Genomic DNA, 15,208 nt, shown 5'->3' on the forward strand with positions numbered 1-15,208 from the left:
GATAGATAGTCCCAACTGAGCTCTATGTGGCTACCGTAATTGGGGGCGCTTCGAGGGAGGGCTAATACGTATTTCAGGAAATCATTTTCAATTACTTGAAGCTCGGTAGTAGGAGCATAGCCCCATACACCTGCTACATAGGTCGCCACACTCAGACATTTGGCTTGATAGATTTTCAATATCACAGCCGGAGCGGGCTTGCCCAACTTTCATGAGAAAGAGGTCAGCGCCGTTGTTGTGCGCTGAAACTGCAGTTTCTTACTGGAAATAGCAGGTTTCCAAGACATTTGGTCATCAATGAGGATTCCTAAATATGGATAGTTCCTAGCACTTTCTAACCTAGTATTCTCGATATAGAGGGATTTGCATTTCTGGGTTTTCTTGCCGATATGCATAACAAAAGTCTTGGATTTATTTTCTTTTAGGCCAAGAGAAAGCATATATTGACAATACTTGTCCAGTTGCAGCTGGAGCTGGTTAGGTGTCCTCGCTAAAATAACAGAATCGTCAGCATATAGTAATGCAGGGATAGGTCGGGTGCTTATACAAGGGAGGTCCTTGTTACCTGCCAGCATTGCTTGTTCCAATCCATTTGTGTAAATAATAAATAAAAATGGAGGAAGGACGCACCCCTCTAAAAAAGGGGACTTGACTGTTCGCCAAAACAGTGTGCTGTCCTTGGACCTTGTACTCTCATGAAGTTGGGCCCAGAGATTGTTTTTTACTTCCCGTTTGCGGGCATTTAAGGCCAGTTTGTATTGCTTTCTTAGTAAGGCAATTGAGGCCATATCCTTGTCTTGGCTATGAAGAGCTCGTTTTAATGCACTAAGGGCTTTACGGCAATGGGAATCAAACCACCCCCGGGTATCTTTATCCTGCTTCTTATGTTGGCGGGTAAGCTCCTGCCGAATGGTTTCTAGAATCTTAACGAAACTAGACAGGATCAACTGGGGGGATGAAGTCACCTCTAGACAGTTGTATATTAGGGGAAGGGATTGTTGAATAATCCTACCGGTGACCTCGTTGGGGTTGATCTTTGACCATTTTACTGTATAGCCGTTGGTTTTACCCATCTCCAGGGATTGCTGAGTTAAAAGGCTGGGCTTAGAATGAGATGGGGGAACAGTATTAAATATGATGGTGATACTGTTGGGGTAATGATCACTAGAGGGATCTGTGCCAGTTGTAAAGTTTTTTAGTCTATTGTCTAGAGTTTGCGAGCACAGGATATAGTCAATAGTAGACGACAATCCTCTTCCATGAAAAGTCGGCTTGAAATCGACTACAGGACGCACTAGTTCGTTCGCAAATTCAAGTTCTAGTGAAAATAGACAATTATTCAGAGTAGACCCTATACTGGAGTGTGCAAAGTGGGTGATGGGGAAATCGTGCTCAACTTGGAGGCCACAAATACCTTTGTTATAGTTACTGCATAGATAAACATTAAAGTCCCCACCCCACACAACATAACATTGTAACTGCGAGTTTTTGACTTTCTGATCGTGCAGAAATAAAGTAATTTCAGTCAGAGACTTTACACAGTCAGCAGGTGTTGAGTTATTATACATATTAATAAAGTAATAAATGGAACTTTTATCGGGGACTAACTTGAGAACTTGGAAAATTGGGGACACTGGGAATACTTCAGTAATAGTAAATGGGATTTGGTTAGAGACATAGATAGCGAGGCCACCCTTGGGTCTTCCTTGTACAGATGGGGTGGCAGACATATGGAAGGTTTTAAAGCCCTGAATGTGAATCGGCTTGGTAGCCCAGGTTTCCTGGAGGCAGACTATGTTGTGCCTAATGACCAAGTCGATCCAAGACTGAAGATGTATCTTGGATCTGAGGCCCGCTACGTTCCAATAAATGACTGGGAGATCCCAAGTTGATGGTAGAGTGGGATTTGTAGACTGTGGATTAACAGGGGGTGATGGATCACAAGACTGAGGGGACGGGATAAGGGAAGAGGGGGTGGTTTTTGGATCACAGGAGGTTGAAGTTATATTTTGTTGACTCATGTGTGTCTCCTTAGAGAGGATAGGGAGGACAGTGCTGGGATTGTGGTCCCGTGGGGTTGGCGATTGCGAGGATAAGTTTAGCAGGGAGGTGTAGGGATCGATAAGAGAACCGGACGGAGAGGACTGATTGGGCCCTACCGGCAAAGTTTTTCTAGGGATGTGATTAGAATGAATCTGAGTATTAATAGTGTCTTGGATGTTGACGAAGGGGACTGGTGTTCAGTCGACCATGTCCAAGCATTCGTATCTGTTGGATAGTGATGGTCCTCTCCAGTTGGTAAAATGACCAGAGGCAGAGTTGGGGAAACCGTAACCTGCCCAGTGACCTCGGTCTCTATTCCCATCCCACTTGCCCGCTCTCCTCCAACTCCAGGGAGGACCGGCATTGTGTCGAGGAGCCGGGGGGTAGAAATATGACAGATTATGGGTGGCTATCCCTTCAGTGGATGTGTGGTCTCCCCAGGAGCAGATGTGCTCAACAGTATTAGGGTCAGCAAAGTTCACTATGACGCAGTCACCCTGAATACTTTTGGGCTCAGTACCAAGCCATGGCACTCTGCGCACGGTGGTGACTCTGTTGTCCAAGAAAGTTGGTAAAGGTCTATTATTGGACAACCAGTATATAACTTTGTTTTTTAGTGACCAGATTGGCTTGTCGTGGTTGGGGGGGAGTTCCGGGACACCTGTCATAATTACTACGTAGGGGGATGCCTCAGGTGGGAGATGAATGGGATGGCCCCTCCTCTTTCGATTTCTCGGGATGGTGTTAAATCCAACGGATTGTTTAGGGAGGGTAGGGGCCGGGGTGGGGAGGGCAGGAGGGGGAAGAGATTTTTGTTGATTAGACAACTGGTCCTTGGAGTTAGTCAGAGGTTGAGTTGATGAGGGGTTAGGTGGTTTGGGTGGGGCTTGGGGCTTGGGTGCAGCTGGTGGTGGCTGTTTTTGAATAGATTTCTGCGGAGCCTTTTGATTAGCGTTAGCATTGGGGAGATTTGATTTGGCCGAGCCAGGCTTAGTTGTTTTGATGTTATTTGGAAGGGGCCTCCCTTGGGCTAAATTGGGATCTTTAATGGTACCCTTGCTTGGATTCAGGGCTGAAGACAGATGGGTTAGTTGGGATTGGACCTGGTACAGTGCTTTTTCTAAAGGTTTTAAATATGACTTGAGTAGGTCTCCAATTTTGCTAAGCAGTATGCTATCGTTACCGCAGGTATTGGTAGTTAGATTACCATTATCAGCCATACTACCCTCGCTGTCATAGCTACTAGAGCTGCTGGAACTAAGATTCAGGTTATCTGCAATAAGGTTCGTTGCAGCTGCTATCGCGGGGGAGGGTGGTTGATGGGGAGTTAAAACAAGGTTAATGATTTGAGAGGGGAGATGGGAAGTAGAAGGGGTTATAGGGATAGTTGTGGGAGGGGAATTAGTAGTATGTTGTAACTTAGTAGTTTTCCTTCTCTTTTTCTTGGGGATTGCACCTTCGCGAGCGCCCCTATCTAAAACTGGAGAGGGGGCAGCATCAGTGTAACTGGCAAAAATGACTGGAGATTTTTCAAGTGACAAATGAGATTCAGACAAATCTAGAGTTGCCGAGAGGTCCACAGTACGAGGGACAGTATGCACCTCTGCATGCACTGTCACTGGCGGGGGTAGCTCTACAGGACACTGAGGAGTTTTTGCGGTAGCCAGTAAGCCCATGGAAGAGCGTCTCGCAATAGCCAAGTCCTGAGAGACTCGTCGTTCCAGTAGAATAATACCCTGCTCAATGGCGTCGTTGGCTTTGGTTATAAATTGGTCTATCGGCCCAATGACCTCAGCAGCTCCCTGGGCCTGTTTTTTAACAGTATTTCTGGTGGTTCTGGGAGACATGATGTACAGTGGCTAGTGGTGAGATACAGATGGTAGAGATGTTAAGTGCAGGTTAAAGAGGTTGATTAATAATATATGCAGAAGCAGCAATATTGAAGGGGAAAAAAAGCAGGCGTGAAATAAGGTGGCCCAGTCCAGTCTTGCCCTGGCTTGAACGGGCTTAAACGGGCCCGGGCTTCGCCCCGTGCTCCGACCCGCGCGCGTCCCGCGTCGCGGAGACGAGCTTGCCACTAATAGCCGTGAAAGTGAGGGGCGTGGCCGCCGGGGGAAGAGGCACCAGCTGCGCTAGTTCAGGGATTGCTGGTCCTCGCAGTCCCCCGGACGGAGTAGTTCCGATTATTACCCCCTCAAGCCTCAACCCACAGCGCACTCCGCTGGGAGCAGTGTGTGCTTCTGCCGACTGCAGAAAGTGCTCCCACCAGCGAGTGCGAGCGAGTGGGGAGGCGAGCCAGTCCGGTAAGCAGGTGGGAGAACAAAACGACAGATCCACAGGTGAGGTCAAGAAAGCTATGTGAGCGGCACCCGCGGAGCGGGTGTCGCGAAAAGTAAATAAGCTGGAAGTGAGGGGCGTGGCCGCCGGGGGAAGAGGCACCAGCTGCGCTAGTTCAGGGATTGCTGGTCCTCGCAGTCCCCCGGACGGAGTAGTTCCGATTATTACCCCCTCAAGCCTCAACCCACAGCGCACTCCGCTGGGAGCAGTGTGTGCTTCTGCCGACTGCAGAAAGTGCTCCCACCAGCGAGTGCGAGCGAGTGGGGAGGCGAGCCAGTCCGGTAAGCAGGTGGGAGAACAAAACGACAGATCCACAGGTGAGGTCAAGAAAGCTATGTTAGCGGCACCAGGGCAGGTGTTAGCTTTTGGAGATATTCGCGCTTACCAAAAGTTGGTAATAGGAGATAGCGATGTTAGCGACTGTTTTCAGTCGCTAACATCTTGGCACGCCCACTTTGCATGTCATTAGTGATAAATATCACTGACAAGCAAAGTGGGGCCCAAGATGGTCGCTATCTCCTACTAGCTGTCACTAACTGGTGTTAGCGACAGCTAGGTAATAGGGAGATAATTTTATCTCCGCTTTCTTGGCTTTTAAAGCCAAAAAAGCGGAGATAAACCCCCTTGATAATATGCCCCTAGGACTGTTAGCGCTCTAGTTGTTCTTTAGAACACTCTAGGAGGCTGCAGTAGAACACAAAGGAATCAACTGACAGTCTCTGTCCTTGTTGGATGTACATGTTTTACTGAGAATGTCAGACTTCATTCTCACATGACTGAGAAAGATAATGTGAATTTACAGAAAATATGCTTTCAGTTTAGCTTATAGATCCCCTTCCAAACCACTGTGGGAAAATCATGAGATATTAGTTTTCTTTCAAACATGATTCATGATATCATAGCAGAAGGATTTTTCATATGGTAAAATCACCTTAGAACACACCACAATTCCTAAAATGAGTATGGTACCATCAACAAAGGATTTATAATGTAACTAAAGTCCTAAAACCCTCTATTAACTACAATGCTTTTTAATGAGGTGCTATCATGTATATTGGTCCCAAGATGGCTGCCAACACTTCTTGGATGAAGTGCTGACAGCCAATCAGATCAGATGTGTGGTTAGGCTCCGCCCAGATATATATATTTTTTTGATCCTAAATTACTCAAAATCCACTGGGGCACATATCTTGAGACATAGCAAAGGCACATCGGGCTACCAGTCCCTACAATTTTGCCAAGTTTTGTGGAAATCCATTCAGCCGTTCGGGCTAAAAGTGAGTCCAACCGCCCTATGGAAATTATCATGGGGAAAACATGTTTTGGGACCCCCTTTTATCTCGGCCCCCGCTTGACGAATCCCCCCCAAACTTTCAGGGAGGGAGCGCAGCGCAGCGAGGCAAATTTAAGGAAAATTACAGGCAGATTCCTCAACCGGCGCCAAAGTTATTCCCAATCGAATGTTGCGGATTTCCTATAGAAAACAATCCTAAGTATAACTACCTATTGGCAACCGCCAGTAGGTTATATATATATATATATATATATATATATATATATATATATATATATATATATATATATATATATATATATATATATATATATATATATATATATATATATATATATATATATATATATATATATATATATATATATAGATATATATATATATAGATATATAGATAAATATATATATATATATATATATATATATTTATATATATATATATATATATATATATACATATATATATATATATATATATATATATATATATATATATATATATATATATATATGAAAAACAAACCTTCTCCTTGAAAAAGGGAAACGAGCCGCTACCTCAGCAGTGAAGGAATTTATTTATTTAATAATTTTAGTTAGGCATTCCTGACGCGTTTCAGTCCACATGGACTTTTCTCAAAGGATTGCGCCTAATATTACGTGCAGCAGAGTTCCACAAGCCTTCTGATTTGTAAAAAGTTCCGCCCTTTGTTTTTCATGGGCTGCCTCCGTGGGTCAATCTGTCATCTTGACTCGCAGGACCGGCGTTGATTAAATCCATTTCCTCTGATGGTGTAATGTGGAATCACTTCCTTTGAAGACGGAGTGTCTTATGGGCCCTGTGACGTCGATGGCAATCGGATTTTTTGTTCGAAGGTTTAGCTGGGACTTGTAGTTTCATGTTGCACAGTTCCTTGGGGTATTTGAATTAAGGTGAAAGTTCTTTTCGTTTTTCCTTTTCCTAGCTGACTCCATTGCATACCTCCTTTGAAAGGCTGCTTGGACATATATATATAAACACGAAAACTCCAAACTATTGTGTGGTAAAATACAGAATTCAGGTGTGCATGCACATCTGTGCATGCACACCTGTGCAATGTGACACACAGACATGCCCTTAGGGCATGTCTGTACGCCACATGGCACATAAGTCCGGAATTAGGGGGGTTGAGGGTGTGACACCCCCTGCACCCTTGCAGGATTCGGTATTTACCAATTCGGTAAATACCGAATCGGTATTGCCCATTGATTCTGTCGGGATTGGAAGCTGCACAAGAACACGCATGCGCCACTAACCTGAATCCGATGGTCCAGCAGAGACGATAAGATGATAGACCTCCCGACTCCCCTCTCAGCACAATACCCAACAATGGAATTAACACCACTACCTGAGTATGTACGGAAGGGCGTCGTGAGGAGGAAGGGGAATGGGGTGTATGATGCTTCCTTTTAACCTGGTCAAGATTAACCCACAAAGTCACTGGTATGGGTATACTGCAAGGGGAGGAGAAGACAGAGAGCAGAGGATAAGTACCACAAGCTATGAGTGCCTGATCTCCCTTCCCCTCTGCCCCTAGACTCACGACTTCTCCACACTTGGCGTAGTGAAGGAAGATGGCATAAGCAACACGGTTATGGGTATCTTGCCAAAAGCACTGAGAAGTTATCTCCACTTCTCTGTCTTCGTAAACCTCCGTTTGGTAAATCAGTAGGTTTGGTTCTGTTCGTAGGAGGCGTTATACACACGTCTCGTTGTATCCACAATACTTCTTGTGGAAAAAAAATAACACTCGGGGATTGAGTTTTTCTGCTCGTATATGATTACAAGTCGTACGACCATGAAATATAGTACTGCTAGGAGGAAGACATATCACCCCAAAGTAAACAAAAGGAAACGTGGAAATAGTCAAAACAACTGGACACAGTAAGGCACAGCTTATCTTTCACTAACCCACGGGAACTCTGACCTCGCAGGCTCTTCGTCGGCGATACGGGAACACTCTGACCTTGCAGCCTCATCGTCGGCGATGCGGGAACACTCTGGCCTTGCAGGCTCTTCGTCGGCGATGCGGGAACACTCTGACCTCGCAGGCTCTTCGTCGGCGATGCGGGGAAGAACAACAAACTCTGGCTAGGGCACACCATCCGACTCGAAGGAGAACCAGGAAAAGGATTGACAAGCACTGTCCCAACCACTGGGAGGAGTCTATATAGAGTCCACCCATTGTTCCAGTCTCCAGCACCGCATGGCCTTCTGGGACATGTAGTGTCTCACGAAACGATACTGTACAAGGAGTCTCTTTCTCCTTGCGGCGCCTGCAGTGGTGATCGCTACAGATTCCTATGGGCTTCAAGGCCCATAGGAATCAATGGGCAATACCGATTCGGTATTTACCAAATCAGTAAATACCGAATCCTACCGATTCGGTAATTCTTAAATTCGAATTACCTACATCTCCCCCCTTCCTATTTACCAACTCTTAAATACCGAATCAGTAAAATTCGGTATTGAAGAGTCGGTAAATAGGAATTACCTACATCTGGCCCCTAGTGTATAAAACCATATATACCCAAATCTGATAAAAACCAGAATAATAAATATATATAAATACACAAATCTATATACACTGGAGGTAACTGTAGTGCTGTTGATAACATAATAATGACTAACAGGGAACCTGACTAGCCAATATGAACCAGAATATCCAAAATAGAACATTACCCAATTGATCACAGCAATCAAATATATCCCCACAGGTAACAGGGAACCTGACTACCATGGGGTTAGGGGCACATATAGAGAACAAGGAAACTAGAGATTGGAATCCAGATGATACACATCACAAGAAGTTATGTAAATCCTCGGTATTATTGAGACCATTCGGCCACTTACTGTCAAACTCAAGGATCATATTGGATTCCAGTTGTCTCAATTTCAACTCTCTATTACCTCCCCTTAATAATTTTGGTACTGCTGCCACTACGTAGTAAGTCAGGCAATTGACATCCTTAATATGTTTACTAAGGAAATGACGAACCACCGGGTAGGCAGGATCGCTATGCAGAATGGCACGGAGATGCTGCAAGATCCTGACGTGCACCTGTTGTTTAGTACTGCCTATATAACAAAGGCCACAGGTGCACGTAATATATTGTCAGTGAGTACAATAGACCAGTTTTTATTCATTATCTGTCTAATTTTAGCTTCTTGATCAATAAAGGCCGTTATAAATCTAGGGCAATCGTTTTGCAAATCGATTGTTTCAGGTGTAGATATAATGGCCTCACTACTGATAGTTTCAGATGTGAAGAGACTGGCCCTTGTTCTTGAATTGGCTTTAGCCAAGGCCTGCTCAAACATAGCGTCAGAATAGCCTCCATTTTTTTATCTGTCTCGTAATTCATTAACACATCAAAGTCATCAGTAGAACTACAAAATCTTTTGAGCCGTATAATTTCACCAAAAGGAATGCTGTAAATAGTATGTTTGGGGTGAAGACTTAAAGCATGCAGGGTAGTATTGCCTGCAGTAGGCTTTCTGTGCAAGGTGGTCTCCACTCTATTGAATTCATCGATATAGATTTTAACATCAAGAAATTCAATGTGCTTGTCATTGATGTGAGAAGTAAACTTTAAGTTAAGGGAATTGTTGTTGATTTCCTCTATGAATGTGATAGCTTCTTTCTCATCACCCTGCCATACTATAAAGATATCCTCTATATATCTAAGATATTTGATGATCTTTTCTTGCACCCACATCTGATGTGTCGTGTTCAGAACCTGCTCCTCCCACCAGCCCACGTGTAAACACGCGTAGCTTGGGGAGAAGCAGGCTCCCATCGCAACACCTCTCAATTGTCTCCACACTTCTATATATATATATATATATATATATATTCACTGAAAAAACCATATGTTTCACACATGTTATAGTTAGCTGGACATTTCACTCATACAAAACCATTGAAATTCCCCTGTTATAGTTAGTTCAGCTAACTATAACTCACGCGCCCGCAATGCACTGCTGATGACGTCACATATTACATCACTCATGACATGGTCAGTGACATCACTCATGACATCACTGATGACATCTCAAATGACATCACTGATGGCATCATCCTTGTGTAAAAGCGCACGCTTACGGTGTGAAAGTTTCTAATTGTTCATAAACATATATTTATGTATTTAATGTACATATTAAGGGAAGACATTATCTGGGATAATCATGAAACAAGTTTTTTTTTAAACTTTTAATAAGCGTAAGTTACTTTTGAAAGCAATTACGAAAATTGCGACGGTACGTTGTGCGTACTCGTAGTGTAAGAGCACCGTAAGCGCACCTTAAGCGTACGCAAAGCCATGTGACCACAAAAGGAGAGTTTTGATTAGTTCATAATACTTCCTATTCCAACTGTTGAAAGACCCATCCCATTTTGATCATTCTACTTGGACTTTCCCAAGAGACACATCTATTCTGTGGAGGTGTAGTCCTTTAGAACCAAACTCTACAATGGCTGCTCTTCTTCAGAGTTCATCAGAAAATTCCTCTGAGGAAGATTTTGTTGCTGAGCCACCTCAGAAAGAGAGAAAAGAAGCTTTGATTTGGAAGTTTTTTTCATATTCGGAGGGACAGAAAAAGGGGAATGCGCCAAAAGTAAAGTGCAAGATCTGTGAGGTTACTATATCCAGGAGTGACCCCACTAAAAAGTACTCTTTCGGGACGTCCAGCATGGTTCGCCATGTCAAAAACTTGCATCCAAACAACTATGCAAGGATGGCAACACAAAGGTTGCAGGAGAATCCTGAACCTGCAATTCCTTGTACCTCAACTGCACCACCACCTCGTCCGAGCAGTCCGCATCCTATTATTGTGCCACAGTTTGCGGATCTCACAATTCATTGCAAATTTTGCAGAGAACTCCTTTGTTACGAGGAGCAGTCTATTGACCTCATTGTGAAGAGGAAAGAAGAGCACCGTTGTGAAAGACAATAATGTTTTCTTTTTTGTTCCTGTTCCACAGTTTTTTTGTTTCCAGTTCCATTTTTTTGGTTAAAAAAAAAACAAAACTAAAAACTTGTTGAAAAAATACAAAAAAAAATAGAAAACTAAAAACACAAAAAAACAGTTCTTTTTTAGAACTACCTTCACTGGTCAAAGAAAGATCTATATTTCTATGTTAGTGTGTAAAAGTTTGTCAGAATGAATGTGTAGTTCATAAATGAATGAATGAATACATTACTAGTGTATGGTGAATGTGAAAGTGAAGAACTATAAGGAAGTGCTACAGCATAAATCTATAAGGTGTTTACCTATAGTATACTGTAGTACTTCCGAAGCACTTGAATGTAACATATCCATATAAATATGTTACAAGTCTATGCTTCAATTTGCACTACTGGTGAAACTGCCTGGGTGAATTTGTATATATTAGGAGCGGATTTACAACCCCCTTGTGCCTCTTTTACACATCTGTTGCGTTACTTTTGTGATGCAGCGGTGGTGCAAAAGATGTGCCATGGTGTGTGGTATTTACAATGTGATGCATATGGAAGGTGCATCATATTGTAAAGCCCTGCACCAGAAGGAAGCTTTCCTGTGCAGAGGGGGGGAGGTGGAGGTGTTCTGGCGCAGGAACACCTCCAAACAGTGAGTGAGTGAAATCTATAAGATTTCATTCAGTCACTTTTAGGCTTATGCTGCGTCAAAACCCTGCATCTGCTTGAAACAGGTGTAAGGATTGACACAGCATTGTAAGCATAGGGCCCCAAGAGCATTGCTGGAGCTGCATTGTGCTTGCAATGCAATGCAAGCAATGCACCACCTTCACAACACAAATACATCACATATCTGTGCCGTTTTTGCCCCATAATTAAGTATGGGCGGAAAATCCGTTCCGCTCGCGGATTTTGCGGATTTTCGGTAAATTCGCAATATGCGAGATTCGCGAATTTCCCGCAAAATCCGCAAATCCGCGAGCAGCGGATTTTATGGCTTGCTCGCACTGTTCGCGTGAGTTCGCGGCTTCGCAGTTCAACTTCGCGCCCCGTGAATAAGCGCTAAATTGCAGAAATACGATCTTAGCAAAACTGAAACTACTTACCAGGTTCAAAAGTTCAAGCTCATCATTAGTAGCCATTTCCTGTAGTGCTTCCTGAGGGGCCCCTCCAGAGTTCAGTTGCCTACTTGCAACTATTATGTGACCCTGCTCTGACCCTCAGAATAGTTACACATATGCCACAAAGGTCCTGAATTACAGCTAAGGGAGACAAGCAGGAGCCAGGCTGGAAGTTCAAATCCAGTGACACATTAATCAGCCCCTAATTCATTATTGTCAGTTGGGGCAGGGCAGGTGTTGTAACTAATTTTGCAACAATGAAAGCACTTAGCAAGTGCAAAAGATCACTAATCAGGAAGAACTAAGGAAGCAGGTGCCAGCTAAAAAAATATTCTGTGACACATTAATCAGCCCCAAATTAATTCAGGTCACTTGAGGCAGGGAAGGTGTGCTTTGCTTTGCCACAATAATGTACACTGGACAACCAGAGGGTGCTGTGATGAAACAGAGGGTGGCATGGGTGAGCCAGAGGGTGGCATGGGTGAACCAGAGAGTGGCAGTGGTGACAGAGGGTGGCAGTGATGAAGAAGAGTGTCCCAAACAGGCTGGACACGTAGAAACAACAAGTTCGCAAAACTTGCGACCCGACAGGTAAGTTCGCGTTTGCGAAATTGTACAAAAACCCTCACGACCTGGCAGAAACCCGCTAGAACCCCACAGTCCGGCTATCATGCTGCACTAACATAAATCTAAGATGGATTATCGGACCGCCACGAGCACACGCCTGGAGCTACTAATTTGATTCCCTCGCAATATTCTTCTCAACAGCGAAGTTATCAGTCTTTTGCCGCGTTGAATTTCCAATATGTCCAAGGGATCCAACTAAAGTGTTTACGAGAGGCACTGTAATTGAAATAGACTCTCTAGACAAACATGACATATTACCTTCTGTCCTGATGATGATGCATGTATTTCTTAACTGCATCGAAACGTCGTCGACCTCACTGCACCAAAAGTTGGTTTGACCTCATGAATTGTGAACAACAATGGGTTGCTATGATTGAAATCTAGTCTGTAAAACTAAAGAATAAGTACAGACCGCTTTTGTGCGTTTTTATATAATTGTTTTGTCACTTGCTCTGTCTTGTCCTCTGTGGGTCACAGGCTGTGCCCACTTTTGTATAAATGTTATATAAATAAATCAATACAAAAAAATTGAAAAATAAAAACCTGTCCGGCTGGATAGAGGTCATATATACTATTTAGTATATGTCTATTATTTACGTGATCCTTAATTACTAGGGTCCCCTGTTCTGTACAATAGATTACAGCCCAAGGACCCTAGTGTTATTCCTTTTGGGTTTCCCTTGTCTTGTTAAAACTGAGCTTATCAAGGCCATTGATTGCTATTTTGATGAAAATGTGGGGTCTGTTTCCTCTTCTGTTTCCTTGTGGGAAGCTTTTAAAACTGTTACACGTGGTTCTGCATTGTCGTTGATTGCTGCTACTAAGAAGGCTAAGCAGGAGGAATTATTGCACCTCGAGGATGAAATAACTGTCCTTGAAAGTGAATTGGGTGGTAATGATACTCCTGCCATTTTACATTCCCTGACTCTGAAGCAGGCAGACTATAGAGCCCTGGTGACTGACGCGGCCAAAGTTATGAATCGAAACCAGCTGGGCAGACTCTATGATGTGGGTGATAAGGCGAGCAAGCTCATTGCGTGGCTGGACAAGTCTGAGAGAACGAATCGAGTTGTACCGGTGATTGAAAAGTTGAATGGAGATTGTGTGTCTGACCCGATTGGGATCGTAGATTGCTTTGTGGACCACTTTCAGACGGTATATCGATCGGTGAGTGATAGGGATTAGTGCGATTCCCGTTTGCTCCTGCGTGATATTGCGCTACCCTGCCTCTCTGATGAGGACAGGACCTTTATGGATGCGCCCATTACGGTGGACGAGGTCGCTGGTGCCATTCGTGCCCTCCGATCGGGTAAGGCTATGGGGCCCAACGGATTGCCCATCGAGCTCTACAAGTTGCGGCCTGACAAAATGGCGGCGTATTTGCGAAATATGTTTACTGAGGCCTTCGAAACTGGCCTCCTTCCTCTTGATCAGCGCTTGGCCACTATCGTTGTCATCCACAAGGAAGGTAAACCTCGTGACCGATGTGCTTCCTATCGACCCATTTCCTTGCTTAACGCTGAACCCAAGATACTGGCCAAATTGCTTGCTACTCGTCTGCTTACGGTCATCGGCGACCTGATCCATCCGGATCAATCCGGTTTCATTCCGCATCGGAACACCGCCTTAACCTTCGGAGGCTTCATGGAGTTCTCGCGAGAGCTGGAACTCTGACTGAACCTGCCATTTTGACTTCTCTTGACGCCACTATGGCTTTTGATACCATCGAATGGCCTTACCTCTGGGCAGCTCTCGCGAAGTTCGGCTTCGGCTCTAATTTTATTGCCTGGGTCAAACTCCTTTATGAACAACCACTGGCCCAGGTGGTGGTGAATGGCAGGGTGTCTGGTTCGTTCGCACTTGGGCGTGGCACCCGACTGGGTTGTCCGCTGTCTCCATTGCTTTTTGCCCTAGCACTGGAGCCGTTGGCCGAGTGGCTTCGTTGGGAGCCCTCGATCAGGGGCATCCAGTGGGCTCCAGATTTTGAAGATCGTGTCTCGCTGTACGCCGATGACATTCTTCTTTATCTCACCTCACCTCGGAAGTCTCTTAATATGCTTTTTGATGTCCTCACCTCCTTCGGAAAGAACTCGGGTCTCGTTATTAACTGGACCAAATCCTGTGTTTATGTCCTGGCTGGGGATCTCCCTCCATTGCCTCGTAGATTCCCGATTCAAGTGGTCGATACTGGCTTTAAGTACCTGGGGGTTCATGTCTCCTTGGATTCCACCGTCCGTTATGACCGTAATCTGCATGCTCCTCTCCGGCGACTTAAGCTCGATGTCTTGCGATGGCGTCGCTTGCCCCTATCCCCATTGGGGCGTGCAACTCTTTTTAAGATGATGTCGCTCCCTAGGTTCTTGTATGCACTTCAAAAATTTTTCGATCCCATACCCACCGGGTATTTCCGTGAGGTCGAGAGCCTTCAGAGACAATTGATTTGGGACGGGCAGGCTTGTATCTCCTTAACCAAACTCACTTTGCCGTGGTACGATGGTGGCATTGCCCTCCCCGATATCAGGCGCTACTACTGGGCCTCGCAGTTGTGCGCGGTCAATCATGTAACCTACTCCCCTGGTCCTGCTCCCGCTTTTGCGATGGACAAACTTCTCCTGCCGGGTGGGAACTTTAACAGGGCACTGTATTCTAAGGAGCCATTTCGCGCCCTGACTGGTCCTACGAAAAGTGCTGTACGGGTGTGGCGTGATGTGAGTGCTGCTATGGGATGGAGCGACAGGTTGACACGAATGACGCCGTTGTATGATTCTGATAGATTGGGTAATTTGTGGAG

This window comes from Lissotriton vulgaris, chromosome 1_1 (assembly GCF_964263255.1).
Source record: "Lissotriton vulgaris chromosome 1_1, aLisVul1.2, whole genome shotgun sequence".
Taxonomy (NCBI): domain Eukaryota; kingdom Metazoa; phylum Chordata; class Amphibia; order Caudata; family Salamandridae; genus Lissotriton; species Lissotriton vulgaris.